The sequence below is a fragment of the Podarcis cretensis genome (genome assembly GCF_951804945.1).
Source record: "Podarcis cretensis genome assembly, chromosome: 8".
NCBI classification, from domain to species: domain Eukaryota; kingdom Metazoa; phylum Chordata; class Lepidosauria; order Squamata; family Lacertidae; genus Podarcis; species Podarcis cretensis.
This window is the reverse complement of record NC_137177.1, coordinates 38883625-38903586: the sequence shown is the minus strand read 5'-3', so window position 1 is coordinate 38903586 and position 19962 is coordinate 38883625. Positions and strand designations below refer to the sequence as shown.

Here is a 19962-nt window from a genome sequence, read left to right as displayed (position 1 = left end):
GTGCAGAGCAGCATTTAGAAAACAAAGAACTTTATCCCTGGCTTTGGCCAGGGCTGATGGGAGTTGTAGTACATAACATCAGGAGGCACCAGACTGAAGAAGACTGAATTTGAATGTAGCACTTAAAAATATATATACATTTTAAAACTATGTACATAATCAAAGAACATAAACTCAAGTAGTACAAGTGTACGTGATCTTTACATAAGAGGGAATAATGTATAATGCTGAACACTGTTCTGCCAGTCTAGTATTTTAAAGCACTATAAATGAAATACATATTTCAGTTAATCTGTTTGAGTATGAATTCTCTCTCCTTGATGCCTTATGAATATGCCGCTTTGGTTTACAAGGGCACTTTCTAAATACTTTCATACAATCATCTACTGGCAGAGTTAATGGAGATTCCCAGTACAAAGCAATTCATTATTTTGTAGCTAACACAGTAAATCTAAGCACCTGTAGATCGTCACATGCAGTAGTCAATAAATCTTTCCCAAAATATTTTTGGACTGAGTGGGATTATGTAGTCTGTAGTTTCCTCTAGTATTCCTACATTTTGGTTCTAATAAAGACAAGGACACAGGTAAAAACCTTAGTCAGACCAATTACTTCACGTGCCTCAGTATTGTCTATATCAGTCTTCCCAACTGTGTGCTTTCCAGATATTTGGGGCTACATTGTAGTGCAGAAATCTTAAAAGGCACCAGGTTAAGGAAAGCTAGTCTACGCTTGTAGGCAGAAGCTTCTCCAGATTTTCAGTCTGGGGACTTTAAAAGTGCTTGATTTTTGCTAGATTATGTGCTGGATTTTCTTGTTGATTTCTGTACACACACACACACACACACACACACACACACAAAATCTTCATCCCCCCCCCCCATCAGCATTCAGTTTGTTAAATACAAGTCGGTTTATCTGAGCCAGGAGTTTAGAATACGTTTTGGATGTAAATGTTCCTTTTCTGCAACATGTGAAATAGAGGGGAACGTGCCTCATCTCACACACAGAGAAGTATTTGCCTGTGATGGTAAGTGACCACATCCAACCCACGGGGACATCCGGGACTAGTGCAAAGGGATCAGAGGGCCCCACTGCATGACTTCCAGGCAGAAGTTCCATTATTTCACATTTCCAGAAAACCAAGAGCAGGCTGCAAGAGCAGGCTCCCTTTGCAACTCCCATTCGCAGTGAACTGGCCATAGAAAGCACTTTGCAGGATCAGGCCATACAGCTGATCCATCCAGCTCAGTACTGCCTACACTGAGTGGTGGTAGTTCACCAAGATATCAGAACTGGGATCTTTCCCAGCTCTAGCTAAATAACGAAACATATAGATCTGGTGCCAGCTGGTTTCTTTCACCTGCAACTGAAATGCTCTATTTCTCTTGCTCCCTTCACCTCTCCATTAATTCATGGTATTGCTGCCACAATCAAGTTCAAAGTGAGCCCCCAGCCCCCAGTTTCTCTTTAAAAAGCACAGATTGGGAGACTGAATGACAACACTGAACTGCACTGCAGGGTTGTTGTACACTGCTCTAAGTCCCTCTCCTAGCAAAATCAGTATAACACTAAGGCACTTTGCAGGGCTGGTGTAATGCAGACTTTCTCAGCCACAATCTCACCTCCTGTGGTATGGAGTATGAATTGTGGTGGACTTTATCTGCACTGGAATTGGCAGGATAAAAAAAAAGTTTTCAAACTCGGAGAGGGGGCTGTTTTTGTTGTTCTTGCATGAAATATGACCCAAATTGGAAAGATCATGAATTACATCCATATACAATTTTGTCTTAAGTATACAGATGGATACATTTGCACTAGTTTATTTTTGTTCTCTCTCTATAGTAAAACACGCACAATGTATTTTTTGCTGTTATGTAACATTGTAAATTAAATTTAAGAATGCTGGTATCACTCCTCTGGTGCATAATTCTCCATTTGACCTGCTGAACATCAGAAAGCATCCAGGGAGCACAGAGCGGCTTGTGCCAACCTGGAATGCACTGGATCCAACCGTGGCTTCACTGCCATTGCTTGATGGCATTGGGCACAATCTGTGCCAACTCCAGGCTGGCACAGCAGTCAGACCCTGCTGCTGCTTGTCTAGAGCTAGGATTTCTCTGTGTGACTCTGTTTTCAAAAATGCTATATAAAACAGAGGGAAGATAGTGGTTTGATTTCTATATGAGTTGATGCTTGTAAATCAGATGTGGTTTTTGTTACAAAATTTGTTGAAATCAAACTGAAAATTGAAAAAAGACCACAATCAGCTTCTACCTTGGTTGCTACATTTTGCTTTATGGTGAGAAACAGCACTAAAGAAGCACAGCTGCACTAAAGTCGTGGCTTAATTTCTGAATTAGGTTCTTTTGGGGACAGCAGTCACTTCTCTAGCAGGAATGTACTCTTCCTGAAGTTGGGTGCAGAGGACTAAGGAAGGACAGAGCTGCCCAAGCCAAATCCCCACCTGTTGTTGGGGGTGAAGTCCTCTGCCTTTAAGACTGCCTTTGCTAACCTGTGCCCCTTGATGTCATTGGCCTTAAAACGGCATTGTTAGTCCAAAGGATCTGGAGGGCATCAGGTTAGGGAAGGTGGCATTAAGAGTTGCTTAAAAGGGAGAGACCCTCACCTGTAGCTTCCCCTCTTAGTGGTAGACCATCTGCCTAGCATAATGAAGGTCCCAGGTTCAGTCCCCACTGACATCTCCAGGTAGGGCTGGGAGAGACTCTCTGTCTGTACCCCTGGAAAGCTACTGCCAGCCAGTGTAGGCAAGACTGAGGAAGATGGACTCAATTGTCTAAATCAGTAGAAGGCAGCTTCCTATAGTCCTTACCACCAGGGCCAGCTACCATCCAGAGGGCACCAGGTTGGGGAGGCCTGCATTAAGAGTTACTTAAAGGGGAGAAACCCTCCCCCCCAATTTCGGGAGCTTCAACCACTAGGGTCAGCTATCCGGTGAGGCGGGGTGGTAGGGAAAATCTCACAAAGATGCAGACGCCAAGGGCTTCCTAGGAGAAATGGGTTTTGCAGAAGGAGTAGCAAGTGATGTCAAAGCGTTTGTGGAGGGAATTTCAGGGAGTTGGTCAGGGCACACTGAAGGCTAGGGCCGAGGCAGGCTCTGGTGGCAGCCGGCAGTTGCCTGATGATCTTTGCTCACTGTTTTTTCTAGGGGGTGTGCAACACAACTTCCGCCATTGCATCAAACAGCCAAGAGTGTGGGGGGGGGGGGAGAGAGAGAAGGAAGCTGCCCAGACAAAAACCCAGTTCCTGAAGCCCTGTGTGGGGTTGCCAAGGAACAAAACTGCCCAGGAAGTTCTGCAAAAAACAAAATAAACCCTCAAACAGTTCCAGCCCACCCCATATATGGGCAACTCCAGCTGCTATCCCTGCTGCCCTTTTTACACAGCAGCACTCTGTGGCCTAAGGCCTAGGCTGTTTTAATCTGGCCAATAGTGTTGCAGGGCCTTCAATTCAATTCTTTCTTTCTTTTTGAATGAAGAGTTGCTGAGTTGCCAGCTGTCTTGGTGGCAGTTTTTGGTCTTCTTTCCCTTGGAGGGTTATTGGCAGGTCCATGCACATGACTGCCAGGGTGACCACAAGAGGCACATAAATGCTGCACATGCTAATTTACATGCATAGGTGCAAATTTGTAAAGAACTACTGTACGTTCCTCAGAAACATAGTTCATCTCACCCTGGTGGGGAAGATTGTTCTCAGGTGACCTGCTCAGTCTGCTGTCCAGGTGTATGGGCAACTTTAAGGTCCCCACTAGGGATGAGAAAGAAATTGCACTGGCATTAATTTTTAGTATATGTGCTGCTGAAGTGAGCACTATTTAAAGGTTAACTGACCTAATCCACACTTTCTGAAACACTATGTATGCTGAAACATAGCCATCCTTTGAAATTTGCACTTCTCTGAATTTTGCAATGCAGTTCTCTAGCCAAGGAATGTGTGAAAAAATGCATACACAAGAATGCATATATTAGTAAAAATAACATACCAACGTTCATTATATTGATGGGGAAATATCAATATTTAGGAGAAATGTGCTGTGCAAAAATGTGTACCCTAGGGGAAAAGCTGCATACAAAAATGTGTGCATTAAGAGAGATTTGCACTAAAATGCTGATGAATTTTCATTATGACATAAAAAACAACAACACAACCCTAAATCTTAAACTGGTGTGGATATGTGGGTGACTGAACGTAACATGAGAAAAACAAGAATGTAAGAGAAACCGGAACTGACTGACTGGCTCCTCCTTAGGTGGCCTCGCACTTTTCAACCACTTTGGAAGCCTGTTGGAATCACAATGAAGATGCATCTGAGCAGGGAGACTTCAAAGCTCCTGCAAGGGTATCCTTTCTGATTTCAGAACATCTTGGGAGAGTTGAATGAGAACATGTCTCCTAAACCAGCAGCCCATGGCTTTTGGATTTACAACAGGCCTGTAAACATTCACTTGCCTGGTTGCTGGAGCCAAGTGAGAATCACTCCTCCAGGGTTGCTGTTTGCTTTCCTTCTTTGGCCCCTAAATGACTCCCACAGGCAAGTAAGGATTCTTGTGGGCTGGTGAAGTGGGTGTAAAGGCCCTGACACACAGTCACAGCCAGAAAGTGCTGTTGCATCACTTGCATCTTCCGCTGTGGGTTTTTTTCACAGGGGGCGGGAACGACTAACTTTTTTCAGTATGAGCGGAAAGCAGCATTTCATGAACCATCACATGCTTTCTCAATGGTCCTCAGCATTCTGCTCATGGCAGAGAAAGTGGTCAAGGACAACCCATTCTTAAGGGAGGAGGAAAACCAAAGCAAGACCCTCTTGGTAAAAGGCATGGCTAGGGTGGCCATTTGCCCTGATTTATAGAGGACACTCCTCTTTCTGAAGGGCTGAATGATCTAAGTCCAGAACAAATATAAAAGAGGGAGAGCTGTAGGGACCAGGGATGAAAGAGAAATTCTAACAGTTCACCTTTCGATGCAAACCTACATAATTAGCATTTCCCAAAACAACACATGAACTGGAACCCAGCTTATCCTTGTAAGTCTGCCCTTCTCTTGTGATGAGCTCTACCACTAAAAAAAATAGGGGCATACATTAGGGTGCATTAAAGCATTTGTGAAAATGTCATACAAAAATGCATTATAACAGGGGAAGTTGCTTGCAAAAATGTGTATATCAGACAAAACAACATACAAAAAATGTGTATATTGGCAGCTATCCTTTGTTACTGAAAACAATCTATCCTTGGATATTTTATATATTTTTGTAAACCACTTTGAAGTTTTAGTTGCAATTTGGTGCGGCACACACCCTGTTGTTGTTTTTTAAAAATGATTTTTATTAAAGCTTTTCTTAGTTTACAAAAGTATGTGCATTGTTTCTTTTTCAGGTTGTGTTTTCTACAGATCTATTATGTTTGTTGTGAGACATTAGTGTTATATGCAATATAAGGTTGGGAAGAAAAAGAGGGGGGAGAGGGGGTGGTGTGGTAAAGCTTATATTCTTTTACTTAGCGTATGTGTGGGGTTTAGTGTCAGCGTCACTTGGGTAGGTTCTCTTTCTATTCACTTGTTATATTTCCTTGGTAGTGAGAGAGGTTAGAGTGGCCTAGAGCATGGTTGGTTGTCTGTGGTTGGCTGAAGTGAGATTTGTTCATGTTGGGGGGGGGTGTCAAGTTAGCCATATTGATTCTTTTAATATTTTTAATTTTATTGGAATTTTATTTACAACATAACACAACCCCCACCCCCCAATACACAAATCTACCCTCATTAAACATGAACATAACATACAGTGAGCATAACATACAACAATACAAACAACCAAATAAAAGACTTCCTTTATCCTGTATCTGGCCTCCTTATTTACTTCTTATAAACTGTTTCCTTTATGAATAATTATTAAGATTTTTCTAATTATAACTTAAATATCCACAATGTCTCCTGCAGACATTAATTGAAACAAGTCCAGATATGTATTTTAGGGCACTGTTTTGTGAAGTATTTTCTGCATTTTCCCCATGCTTTTTGAAACTCTTGTCTCATGTGATCTCTAATTGCCTTTGTTAATCTAGCCAGTTCAATTAACAGTTTATCCTGCCATTCCTTTTTTGTTGGCACAGTTTCTTTTCCCCCAGTTTTTAGCAATTAGGATCCTTGCTTATACATGTTTGCTGGACCTGTGAAAAAATCAAAAGCTTCTGGAACACAGCATATGACTAGCTTAAAAAAAACATTTAAGTATAACTTTATGAAAAATACAGAAGCTTTTCTGCTAGGGATAACGGACACTGGTATAGCAAGAGAAGATCAGAAAACATTCCTCTATGCCACAGGAACCATATTGATTCTTATGCTGTCGGTGGATTCTTCTTGTTGTCTTTTTGGGCTGTGGATGTGATAAAGGGGAGCCATAGTAAAGTGAAGGTGTCCACTTCTATTTGTCCCTGTGTCAGTTTCAGTCTATTGGTTAACTTTTCTAGTAAGGCTGTTTCCCAAACAATTTGATACCAGTGGTCCATGTTTACTCCTGTCAGGTTTCACCCTGTTAAACCAATCGATCAATGTTAGCAGAAATGTGCACTAACATGCAGGCAAATCGTGGTGAGGACCTTTTTTTCATGGCAAATTGTTGTATAAATGTGGTGAACGGAAAAATAAGAAACTGACAGGTTTACTCATCTTTGGTTACCTGTCAGAGTTAGTGGGGAAATGAAGCCAGGTCCCAGGCTCCTGAGGCTTATAGAAACATAGAATGATAGAGTTGGAAGGGACCCCAAGGGTCATCTAGTCCAACCCCCTACAATTCAGAAATCACAACTAATTATTCATTGCTAGGCTGTCATTTGTTGCTGAACCAGGAGCCTGGCTGAGAACAGCCTTGGAGAGTCAACTTGCCCCCCACCCCCCAGGAAGTAGGAGAAGTCTTTTCACCCCTCCCCCCAGATCTGGCATTATCAGGGAAGGGAGGGGAAAGCGACCCGGGGCTGCCCCTTTCCGAAGCACCCAGGGCTCCTGCTTCCTGATCTGACCTGGGTCCTCCCTCCCAGCCCTCTCTCCCTTTTGGGTGATGCTCACTGCTTGCCACGGCTTGCCTGCCTCTTCCTACTCGCACCCCCACCTCCACTGTGCAGCCCGGATTCCAGTTTTTCTCGTTTTTCATATTTATGACTAAAGATACTGGTCTTTCTCAGCTTCCCTCGGTGGCTGGGTGATGCCACCTTCCCAGACGGGGCCTATGCCCAGGTGCAAGGCTGAGCCTAGTGATTAGCACAGAGCTGGAAAAGCCAGAGTGATGGTGGCGGGGGGGGGGGGGGGGGAGGGGAGTCCAAGCATGGATGTCTCCTGCTTGCAGCAAAAAACCCCAACAAGCCCTTTGCCTCACAAGGGGTGGATGCTGGGGGAGTAGCTGGTGCCTGATTTGCGTTTTCAGCCAGCGTCATCCCTATCTTATTTGGCTTGCATGGCAGCCAGCTGGTCTCCCCCAGGATCCAGGCTGCCAACTTAATTAAAAAATAAAAATCCAAGGCAAGAGGATTGGAGGGAGACTGGCTGGTTCAGGCTCCTCCCCACTAACCTTGACACTCCCTCTGCACTCTTCGGCCCAGAGTAAAAGTCTTGCCAATAAAACGAGAGGTCACCAGAGAGTCACCCCCTTGCCAGTTTGACTCGTTCAAGTGGAGGAGGGTGAAGGGAGGAGGGGTCTAAACCAGTGAATAGCTGAAGGGCTGCCCCATGGAAGATGGAGCAAGCATGTTTTCTGCTGCTCCAGAGCGGAGGACCCAAACCAGAGGATTCAAATGACCAGAAAGGAGATTCTGATGAAACCTCAGGAAGGACTTTCTGACAGTAAGAGCTGTTCAGCCGTGGAACAGACTACCTTGGGACTCCTCTTTGTTGGAGGTTTTTAAGCAGAGGTTAGAGGGCCATCTGTCAAGGATTCTTTTGTTTCTCACCCTGGTCTGTTTCAGGCATTTGTCAGAGCGCATCATTTTTTAAAAAATGAGGGGCAGGCCCCCATATCCAACATTCCCCTACACACCCATCTTTCTGTGCATCAGACCGACTGTCCTTTGCTGAGTAGGAAGTCCTGCAGAGGTTGTTTTTTTTTTACTCACATGCTTTTGAACATGGATAGAAACCCCTACTTGGGACCCTGTTTTATCAATATGGGAAGGCTGGGGACTGAACAAGCAGGGCTAAGCATTATGTGAATGCTGCTGCTCTACCCCAGCTCTAAAACATTACTTGCTTAGGCAAACCCCCCAAAATATGACCTTTTAATGCCAGCCAGTGGCGTAGCGTGGGTTGTCAGCACCCGGGGCAAGGCAAGTAATTTGCGCCCCCTAACCCATGGATTTGCGCCCCCTAACCCTAACCCCCAGATGTTGCGCCCGGTGCGGCCGGCCCCCCCTGCACCCCCCACGCTACGCCACTGATGCCAGCCAGCAATCATTGTTGGGGGGGGGTGTCCTCAGAGTAGTGGGAGCCAGGGCAGTATTTAACCTGTGGCTCTCCAGCTAGTTAGGGATGATGGGAGCTAGACTGTTTCCCCACTCTCACATTTAATCCAGATCTAATGTTTCCACACATTTTTTAATTTGCTGGATTTTCTGCATAAATGGTAAATCAGGAATAAATAGAGAAATCAAAAAGGATGGTGCTCCACAAAAAAAATTGCCTGCCTGAGATGTGCCGAGTCTGCTGTCTGGAAGCACCCACAGTTATACATAGAATCACAGAATTTTAGAGCTGGAAGGGACCTAGGAGTCATCTAATCCAACCCCCACAGTGCAGGAATCACAGCTCAATAATCCCTGACAGCTGACTATCCAACCTCTGCTTAAAGGCCTTCAATGAAGGAGACTCCACCACCTTCTGAGGTTGTCCGTTCTGCTGTCAAATAGTTCTTGCCATCCGAATGTTCATTTTTATTCTGTGCATTTTTGCTAACCTTGCTGTCTTTTGAGGAAAGAGTTCTGGTGGATGCCCCCCACATTGCCAGCTTGTGGCTTTGCAAATATCTGAGCAGGGTGAGTCAGAGGGTGAAGCCAGAGAGCTTTTGCCAGGTCAGGGGAAGAAGGAGCTGATTCCAGACTTGAGGCAAAAACAGATATCAAATGGACTACCTCATGGCTAGTAGCCAGCCTTCACCAACCTGGTGCTCTCCAGAAGTTTCGGACTGCTGCTCCCATTGGCCCTTCCTAGCAAATAAACACACAAGTACATACCATGTATATCTTCTGTACCTCCAGGAGAGGGAATATATCTGCCTTCCTCACCTCCTGTAGTTTGATAAGAGCGTGAAATTGTTTCTTTGACATATGTTACACCAGATAGAATTTCATTAATGAAAGCTTGAAAATAAACAGAACCCTCCTTTTTTTTCTGTTTTCTGCTACTCTGGAGGGTAGGACCAAACCAACAAATTCAAATAACAAAAAAGGAGATTCCAACTCAACATTAGGAAGAGCTTTCTTTGTGGTAAGAGCTGTTTGACGGTGGAACAGACTACCTCCTGGTTTTTCTCCTCTCATGCTTGGATTATTCACTCCACTTGTTCTAGCTCCATAGGAGAGAAGACTGATTAGTACTCCCCCAAGGAAGAGAAAGTTGTCTTATTGCTCTTAGTGTGCATATCTATCTATCTCTATCTATCTATCATCTATCTATCTATCTATCATCTATCTATCTATCTATCTATCTATCTATCTATCTATCTATCTATCTATCATCTATCTATCATCTATCTATCTATCATCTATCTATCTATCTATCTATCTATCATCATCTATCTATCTATCTATATCTATCTATCTATCATCTCTATATCTCTATATCTCTATCATCTATCTATCATCTATCTATCTATCATCTATCTATCTATCTATCTATCTATCTATCTATCTATCATCTATCTATCTATCATCTATCATCTATCTATCTCTATTGATCAGCATAAAAACTTGGGACTGGAGTACCTGCAAGATTGCCTTACCCCATATTTGCCCTCTCAACTGCTTCAATCTGTGGGATTGGCACTGTTACAGGTAGCACATAATATCCACACTGCATTTGTAAGAAATCAATCTGTTAGTGTGGCAGCACCTACACTCTGAAACTCCCTGCCAATTGACATCAGGCAGGCGTCTTCACGGTATGCTTTTCGGAGCCTGCTAGAATATATTTTTTTTTACAAGCCTACCCAGATGTGTAGAATGCTGATGAGTTTTTAGTTTATTGCTGGTTTTTTAATATCTTTGCATGTTAATCTTGCTCTTTTATTCTTTTTATAAACTGCTCTGAGGTTTTCTACAATCAAGTGGTATATACATTTTTACAACATAAATAAAATATGTGTCTATCCACCTACCAATCTATATTATGAGGAGGGGGATGGTTACAAACAAAGAGTGGGAAAAGGGTGGTGTCAACAAGTTCAGCCCACAAAGGAAGAGTGACTCCACTCTGCTGCTCTTGCTCTGCAGACAGCGGTTTCACTGTGCTCCAGTTCCTCCTCGCTTCTTCCTTTCTCATTGGGAACAAAAAATTGTGTTTGCATGCATTTTGCAAACCATCCATGCAAGCAGCTGCTGCTGCGCTTGCTGCCCTTTCATGCACATGTGCATGGCAAAGAGGGTGGGGGAGAACAAAGCAAGGCCAACGGATGCAGCCTTTGCCAAGCTTAGTTTAGAGAAAAGACGTGAGAGGTGACATAACAGAAGCTGATAAAAAAGAATGCATTAGAGCAGTGTTTCCCAACCTTGGGCCTCCAGCTGTTTTTGAACTACAATTCCCATCATCCCTGACCACTGGTCTTGCTAGCTAGGGATGATGGGAGTTGTAGTCCAAAAACAGCTGGAGGCCCAAGGTTGGGAAACACTGCATTAGAGAAAGGTTTCTATCCTTCTCTTAGCACTAGAACTCACAGACATCCAATGAAGCTGAATGTTGGAAGATTCAGGACAGATTTTTAAAAATCCCTTCTTCACTCCACATATAGTTAAACTGTGGAACTTATTCCCACAGGAGACAGTGATGACTATCAACTTGAGTGGCTTTAAAAGAGGACTGGACAAATTCATGGAGGAAAAGGCTATCCATGGATACAAGCCATGATGGCTATGCTCTGGCTCCATGGTCAGAGGCAGCAATATGGCTGGCGCGGTGAAAAGAGGGCAAGCCCCGGCCTCGCCAGCCCTAAATAGGGCAGGCCACGCCCCCTCAGCCACCCGATTGGCTGGCTGAGCGGACGACGCAGCCGGGATTCCCTCGTTCTCGCGGGGGCTGCAACCCAGCCCCCGCGCATGTGGGGTGGGCGTGAAGCCCGCAACCCCACCTCCTTGCCAGGTCCCGGAAGTGGCTTTGCTGGAAGGCACAGGAGGAGAGAGGGCTCTTGTGCTCGGGTCCTGCTTTTGGGATTCCCATTCAGGCATCTTTGTGAGACTAGGATAGGGGACTGGATGGGCCACTGGTCTGGTCCAGCATGCTCATTTAGCACCCTCCAATTGTTTTGCACTATAACTATCAGCTCCAGCCAACAGCCATTGTTGGCAGGGGATCAAGGGAGTTATTGTCTACATAATATTGAGGGTACTGACACCCTCTACAATAGTGTTCACAAGTGGAGAACATTGCTTGTCTCCAAAGGAACAAGTGGGAGTAGGCCAGTCTCTGCCTCTCAGCCTACTGCACTGGTTTGTTGTTGGAGTATGCCATATTGAGCTCCTTGGAGAATATATAAATGCACTAACTAACTAACTAACTAACTAACTAACTAACTAACTAACTAACAACTAACTAAGCAAGCAAGCAAGCAAGCAAGCAAACAAACAAACCTTCAGCATACCAGACCAGGCTCTCTCACCACAGCTTGGTCTTAGCTACGGGGCCCACTGCTTACTTCTGATTCCTGTCCAAGAGTGCAGCAGAAGATTTAGATTGTTGCTAAACATGCAGATGTCCTGGTTGCAACAAACAGTGGAAGGGGTGTGAGCTTGGAAGAAGTCACTGCAGATGGGTGGAATAGAGAGCAACACTGCTCAGAGGAGGCACTGGATTTAGACATGCCATTCTAGATTCTGCCAAGGGATGGCTGCTTCTCTGTCCCTTCTTCTTCAATGGTTCTGGGTAAGAAGCAGGAATTAGGGACAGGAAAGGGAAGGGAAGACAAAAGGAAGACCAATTTCCTCCTCTTTCCCTGCCATATAGAATGGAACAAAAAAAGTAGCAAAATACACAAACCGCAAGCATATCTTTTGCAGCTCTACATGTGTAATTTTAATGCTTTATACCTGATATGCATTGCCATTATGGGTTTTATTGCTGTTATAGTAGGTTTTATGGTAATACTATATTGTTTACTGTTAGCTGCCAAGAGAATGTGTGCTTAGGGTGATTTGGTGGGTTATAAATTGCAACCTAAGTACAGGTAAACAAACAAGGCAGTTGACTCCACTTCGCCCAGGTGAGACATCATTTGCAACACTTCATCCAGGATTGTGCATCAATTCACATGACTTCTGCCCACTGTGGATGCTGCGGCAGGTTTAAAGCAGCACTTTCTGCACCAAAATGCCTGGAAAGAAGGGTGTGAGGTGTTGTTCCTTTGCTGATATATGCTTCTATGGACTCTGCAGGGGAAACCTGGTGATTTAAATGCTGTACACCCTGCTAATTTATGAGACGCAAGGGGCTGACTAAATCTAGATATGGGTGAGTAGCCTGAGGATCAGCCTTCACCAACCTGGTGCCCTCCAGATGTTTTGAGCTACAACTCCCAATGATTGTGCTGGCTATGGGGCTGGTGAGATCTGGAGGCCACCAGATTGGCGAAGGCTGACTGAGGTTTCTTGGGATTAGGGAGCAGCCATCAGGCTAATATTAGGCAGCTCCCGATTTGTGTACTGCTGCAGTACAGAGTTCAGCTATGGAACTCACTCCCACAAGGGGATTAGACAAATTCATCTAGAAGAGGGCTATTGCTGGCTACTAGTCATGATGGCTAAACTGTGCTGCCACCAGTTGGAAGCAGCAATGCTTCTGAATACTAGTTGCTGGTATTGCTCGAATCTTGCTTGCTGATCTCCCATTGAGGCATCTGGCTGACCACAGTGAGAACAGGATAGTGGACTAGATGGGCCATTGGCTTGATCCAGCAGGCTTTTCTTAGGCCCTTTGCAACCAGCCACTCTGAAATGCGAGCACAGGAAGTGGACTCATACTGATTCAAAGCACCAGTTCATTGAGCACAGTCATGTTGCAAGCTCCAGGCTCCAAATGGCAGCAGTCTCCAGGGGTTCCTGCACTTATCATGGGCTTTGTTTCCTTGGAATGAAGATCAGTGTGTAGGGTCTTTTGGATATATGGTTTTATTTACACACACATATATATAACCTAACCAGAGGATGGAGGGGCTCACAGCATTAGCACTTCACAGATCTTGCCTCCCCATTAGGTTCCTGGGAAGTCCCCAAGCCACAGATTTGGGTCCAGCACAGAGCAAAAGAAGCCTCTGTGCCTCCAGCCCCTAGCAGCAGCTGAAACTCTATCATACACACCCACAAGCCTATTGTTCTCAAGCCTAGGATGTTGTGGCATCCACCTAGGTGAGGTGAGAAAAGGCCCACCTGTTTGTTTCTATGGCAACAGGGCAACCTCTTTGGACATGTAAATGTCAATACTTAACTGGCCAGTTAAGGCTGCTGTCTTAACAAAGGTACTGGTCTGGCTGGTTTTATTTATTTATTTCATAAAATTTATATACTGCTTGATTGAAAGCAATTTTTTAAAAGGACTCTCAAAGTGGTTCACAAAAACATAAAACAAGAAAAAATCACAGCCATACTTTAAAACATAAGTAAGTTAAAATACTAAAACAGATTAAAATCACCTCGATTTTCATCAGGTTTCCTCTTAAAGATTCTAACCACACAGATACAGGATCACAGGTTTGGAAGGGACCCGCAGGTATATGGACTACTACTACTAATAATAATAATTTTATTATTTATACCCTACCCGTGATCCTTGTGGTCCCTTCCAACCCTACAATTCTATGATTCTATAAGAAAATGACAAACATTTGATTGGGTTTCCCCAGCCACTCTGGGAGGCTTCCAGTATATATAAAAACATAATAAAACATCAAACATTGAAAATTTCCCAATACACGGCTGCCTTCAGATGTCTTCTAAAAGTTGAAAGTTCTTTATCTTCTTGACATCTGATGGGAGGGTGTTCTACAGGGAGGGTGCCACTGCCAAGAAGGCCCTCTACCTGGTTTCCTGTAACTTCACTTCTTGCAGTGTGGGAACTGCCAGAAGACCCTCAGAGGAGAACCACCGTGTCCAGGCTGAATGATAGGGGTGGAGATACTTCTTCAGATATTCTAGGCCAAGGCCATTTAGGGCTTTAAAGGTCAGCACAACACTTTGAATTGTGCTCAGAAATGTACTGGGAGCCAGTGAAGATCCCTTAGTCTGGTCAGTGTTATATGGTCCTGGTGGTCACTCCCAGTCACCAGTCTAGCTGCTGCATTCTGGATTAGTTGTAGTTTATGAGCCGCCTTCAAAGGTAGCCCCATGTAGAACACATTGCAATAGTCCAAGCGGGAAATAACCAGAACATGTACCACTCTGGTGAAACAGTCTACGGGCAAGTAAGTTGTCAGCTGACATACCAGATGGAGCTGGTAGACAGTTGGCCTGGACACAGAATTGATCTGTGCCTCCATGGACAGCTGTGAATCCAAAATGACTCTGAGGCTGCATACCTGGTCCTTTAGAGGCACAGTTACCCCATTCAGGACCAGGAAGTCCCCCCCACACCCCCACACCCTGCCCCCCCAAGCAGTACTTCTCTCTTGTCAGGATTCAACCTCAATCTGTTTGTCACCATCCATCCTGTGCTCTGACTGGTACTAGCTCTCCAGAATTTCAACCAGGGTAAAGTGTGGGTGAACTTTAAGTGGCAGAATAGGATGGGAGAAAAGGGTTAAAGTCCCTTAGGGTAGTGCCATGAACCAAAATCTCTCTCTCTCTCTCACACACACACACACCCAGCTGCTGTGGGTGCTTTAGCTACTCACATTTTTTTTTAAAAAAAATCAACAATCAAAATCACCCTATTCGCAGATCTCTCATCAAGTTTGACCTTCAGTGGAGAGAGGAAGACCCTCTGCACATAGTCAGAGGTATTGCTGTCTTGTTTAGTGCATTGTTTCAGGATCCCTGGCCTCCAGTGAATCCTGAGTGAAAGCAAGCCCTGGAGTGGAGGATTTGATCTGGGCTCTGGGGTTACTGGAGAGAGTTTCCTTTCCCTTTGGTTATGTGTGTGCAGTTTCCCTGTGATTAACATCTGAGCCAGTTCCTTTAATTTGCCTTGATCTTCATAACTAGTTAGCAGAGGCGCTTCCCTGGCCCCAGACAGTCTGCAAGAAAGAGCTCCCCAGAAACTGCATTGCTGGCCTGCAGAGTGAAAACTGGATCTTGACAAGCATCTATTTATAAGGCAAACTGGAGATGTCTGCAGGCAAACATCGATGGTGGCAATCTGGAGAGGAGAGGGCTCAAGAGGAGACCACTTATGCATCATCTAAAAAAAGAGGGCAAAAGGTAATCCAGGTCTGCATGACATTTGCACATGCTAATTTAAAATTAATAACTAGAAAGTTAGAAATAATGACTTTGATCTCAGTAGAAATACATCTCACTATAGAAAGGAAGAAACACCTGCTCCATCTGCTGTCCAGTCATAGGAGCTGGAACCCCCTAAAGTGCTTCAAGGCTGCACCTACTCTCCCAGTTAGTATCCTAGAACTGTAGACTTGGAAGGGACCCTAAGGATCATCCGGTCCAACCTCCTGCAATGCAGGAATATGCAGCTGTCCTGTACAGAGATCAAACCTGAAACCTGGGCATTATCAGCACCATGCTCTAACCAACTGAACTATCCAGCTTAATTAATTAATTAATATTCTACCTTTTCTCCAAGGAGTTCAAGGTGGAAATCATAGTTCTGCCTCTCCTCACTTAATCCCCACAACAACCCTGTGAGGTAGGTTAAGCTTAGAGGCAGTAACCCAGTAGCCAAGTAGGATTGGAACCCAGGTTTCTCAGGTCCTAGTTTGACACTTGAACCACTACACCACACTGGGTTTTATGGTTCTTTATATTTAAATCAGCCTTGGACTGGATAACCCCTCAAATAAGAGAGGATACCCTCAGAAAGAGGGACGCGGGTGGTGCTGTGGTCTAAGCCACTGAGCCTCTTGGGCTTGCTGATCAGAAGGTCAGCAGTTTGAATTCCCGCAACAGGGTGAGCTCCTGTTGCTCGGTCCCAGCTTCTGCTAACCTAGCAGTTCAAAAGCACGTCAAAAAATGCAAGTAGATAAATAGGTACCGCTCTGGCGGGAAGGTAAACGGCATTTCCGTACGCTGCTCTGGTGTCGGTGTTCCATTGCACTAGAAGCGGCTTAGTCATGCTGGCCACATGACCCAGAAAACTGTCTGCGGACAAACGCTGGCTCCCTTGGCCTGTAAAGCGAGATGAGCACCACAACCCCAGTTCGCAATTGGACTTAACTGTCAGGGGTCCTTTACCTTTACCTTTTTACCCTCAAAAATAGAACTGTCCTCTACCTATAAAGAGAAGATCATTCTATGTAAGGTAGAATACTAGGCTACCCTAAAAATAATAGAAGGGAAATGACTGGCTACATTTTCTCTGAGAGAGAGAGAGAGAGTTTGGATTTGATATCCCGCCTTTCACTCCCCTTAAGGAGTCTCAAAGCGGCTAACATTCTCCTTTCCCTTCCTCCTCCACAACAAACACTCTGTGAGGTGAGTGAGGCTGAGAGACTTCAGAGAAGTGTGACTGGCCCAAGGTCACCCAGCAGCTGCATGTGGAGGAACGGGGAATCGAACCCGGTTCACCAGATTACGATTCCACTGCTCTTAACCACTACACCACACTGGCTCTCTGCTCGCCAGACCACTGTAGACTAAGGTTACACAGGTGTATGGCCCCTTTCCCACCAGGAGATCTCCCCAGCAGCAGAAGTAGGGGAAAGTTTAGAGAAAAGAGAGTAAGTGGTGACAGTTTGTAAATGATACATGGCATGGAGAAAGTGGACAGGGAAAAGTTTTTATCCTTCCTTTATAACACTAGAACTTGCAGGCTTTAATAAAGCTGAAAGTTGGGACATTTGGGACAGACAAAAGAAAGTCCTTTTTGACACAGTGGATAGTTAAACTGTGGAACTCATTCCCACAGGAGGCAATGATGGCCACCAACCTGGATGGTTTTAAAGGAGGATTGGACAAATTCATGGAGGAGAAGGCTATCGACAGCTACTAGCCATGATGGCTATGCTTTGCCTACACAGCCAGAGGCAGCAATGCTTCTGAATACCAGTTGCTGGGAACCACAGGAGGGGAGTGTGGTCTGGTGCTCTGGTTTCCCACAGACATCTGGTTGCCACTGTGAGAACAGGGTGCTGGACTAAATGGGCCATTGGCTTGATCCAGCAGGCTCTTCATATGTTCTTAAGAGGTAGCCATGGGCCTGCTAGTGTTAGCTCAGAAAGCTGCACTTAATTTTTGCATCCATTACTCCACACTACCAAGGTACTTGTAGAAACCATGATCTCATCCTCTATAGTGGTTGCACTTCCTTTCACATTTGTGCCACCAGCAGACTTGAAGAGCTTTCGATCTCTTGCAGCCTGCTAACCTTTGCCTTGGGGAAGGGGACAGACTTTAGCATTCAGGTACTCTGGGAACTTCAATCCATCTGGGGAAGATCTTGCCCAACATCTACTGATACTGTTGGTTTCCAAACTATGGTGTGCGAGAAGAAATGTCCAGAACAAAGAGGAGTAAGTTGGTAGAATGGGCAGCGGAGGAGGAGGCTACTCTTGCTATTTTCCATACTGTGTAATAATAGCAAAAGGAGTTCATTATATTCAATTTGGCACTTTCAGTTAAAGTCACACATGTGCAAAACGAGGTCAACCCTCAAGAGAAAAAGATGGCATTGTGAGCTTAATTCCTACTCACAATTCTTAATATGACCTGGTGGCAGCAGAAATAGTGGGACTGAAGCCAGGCATGACCCAATGGCCTCTTACCCATCATGGAGCTGAATCTATCTTAACTGCTAAGGAATGACTCAGCTGTTTCTGCAAAGTTTTTTTTTCTTTTCTGTTGAATATCCCCCCCCCCTTACGTGACAGCTTTCCCGCCCACATGTTGTAAATGTGGCCAGAAGCCACGAAGAGATAATTTGAGCAATTTGGTTTAAAAAAGGGCTGCTTGCAAAGGGGTGTATTTGGGCCCCTGGAAAATGGATTCTCTGATTGGTAGGCTAGGTGGGAACACCCTGATGTTTTAAAGGGGAAGATTTATTCCACTTTCCATTGCATCTTGTTTAATTTCCCTAGAGCCCAGTTCATAACGTATCTTGGCTACATGTCAGCCATGGAGATATAGCTGTGCTGCAGGCAAGTTCCCTGAAATGTTTCAACATTCATTTTATTTATTGAAAACTGTAGGTTGCTGTTGTTTTTTAAAATCATTTACCTAGATAACATCCACTATGTCATGATCATTATTATACTTGTTGTACAGTATGTCAACTCATGTCCACAAGAGAGTCAAGAGTAGGGAGGTGGTGCTCAGGGAGGAATCAGCACAGCTGCTCTGGGAACGTTGATGAAGGGTGGGATGCAGGTTTGAGAAGGAATAAGATAAAAGTAATAACTTTTTTACAGCTGATTCTGGGAACAGGGAACAGACAACCACTGAGGTGAACAGCAGTGGTGGCCAGCCAGTTTGGATCAGTTCCTAACAAATGCAAGACTTTCTCGAGAGGCTATGCAAAATGCAATGCAGAAAATTTCTGACACCCTGTCAAGTGCAATTGGGACAAGAACTGAGGGTTGTGCAGAGCTTAATTTGTGGAACCCATGAAGTCAGAAAAGATTAATGCATCTACAAGCAGGTGCAAAGTGCATTCCCTCACACCACAAGGTGTGGGAGCTTCCAGCTCCTGAGTGTTAACCTGTGGAGGCCTAGCTTCAAATCCCCCACATAGCCATGAAGCTCAACCTTGCACCAACCGCTATCTCTCAACCTAACCTATATGAAAGGGTTGTTGTGAAGATAAGTTGATGTGTGTGTGAAAAAAACCATCTATGTTGCCTCAAGCTGGTTGGAGGAAAGGCCGGATATAAGTGTAGTAATAAATAAACGAAGGAATCTAATGTGATTTTTCTTATGTTTTATGTCTTATCTCTCTTCCATTAAGGCAACCTACAGGTGATTTCCTGGTAGTCCCCCATTAACCCACTGATCAGATCTGGACCTGCTTAGTTTTGACAAGGTGGGGAGCCTTGTTACCTCTTGCTTCTACAAATTAGGGGACCTCCAGGCCAGAACTCTTCTCCCCTTCTAGTGAGGCCCTTGGAGTGGAGGAAGAGGCTGAAACAAGGTGCGATCCTCCCAGGTCCCAGCATTTGCACCCACAGAAGTAGTGTGCCCAAAGAGTGTGGAGTCACAGAGTGCCACTGTGTGGACAAGGCCACCTGCTCTGTGCCTGCCTTCCTGTTGCTGGTCACATGGAGAAGTGCCGGTCTGTGTGCATTCCTGAGTCACCAGTAAAGAGGTCTGAGTCACTGTGCACAAATCGGGAACAGAGGCAAGGAGAAATAGTGTGTGAGAGAGATATCTGAATCTATCTTTCTTTCTATCTTTTCATCTGTCTATCTACATCCTCTTAAGGCCATCCAGTTCATGGCTCAGATGACAGACAAACACAAACTGAACACTCCTTTCTCTGCTAGGACCATATTTTACAGGCATACCTACCTCCAGTGGACCCTTTCAAGGATCACATTCACACCTTATGCTTAAAGCGCTATTGCACCACTTTTAACAGGATTGTGGAAGCTACAGT

General features: G+C 44.7%; 1 long non-coding RNA gene across 1 annotated transcript in view; it reads left to right on the top strand.

Moving 5' to 3' along the window:
• LOC307222929 overlaps positions 1-19121 on the top strand; it is a 39951-nt gene extending 20830 nt beyond the window's left edge. Inside the window, exon 4 of the long non-coding RNA XR_013841914.1 lies at positions 18779-19121. This is a non-coding gene — a long non-coding RNA (uncharacterized lncRNA). The remainder of the gene's footprint in view (positions 1-18778) is intronic.
• Positions 19122-19962: the final 841 nt, after the last annotated feature.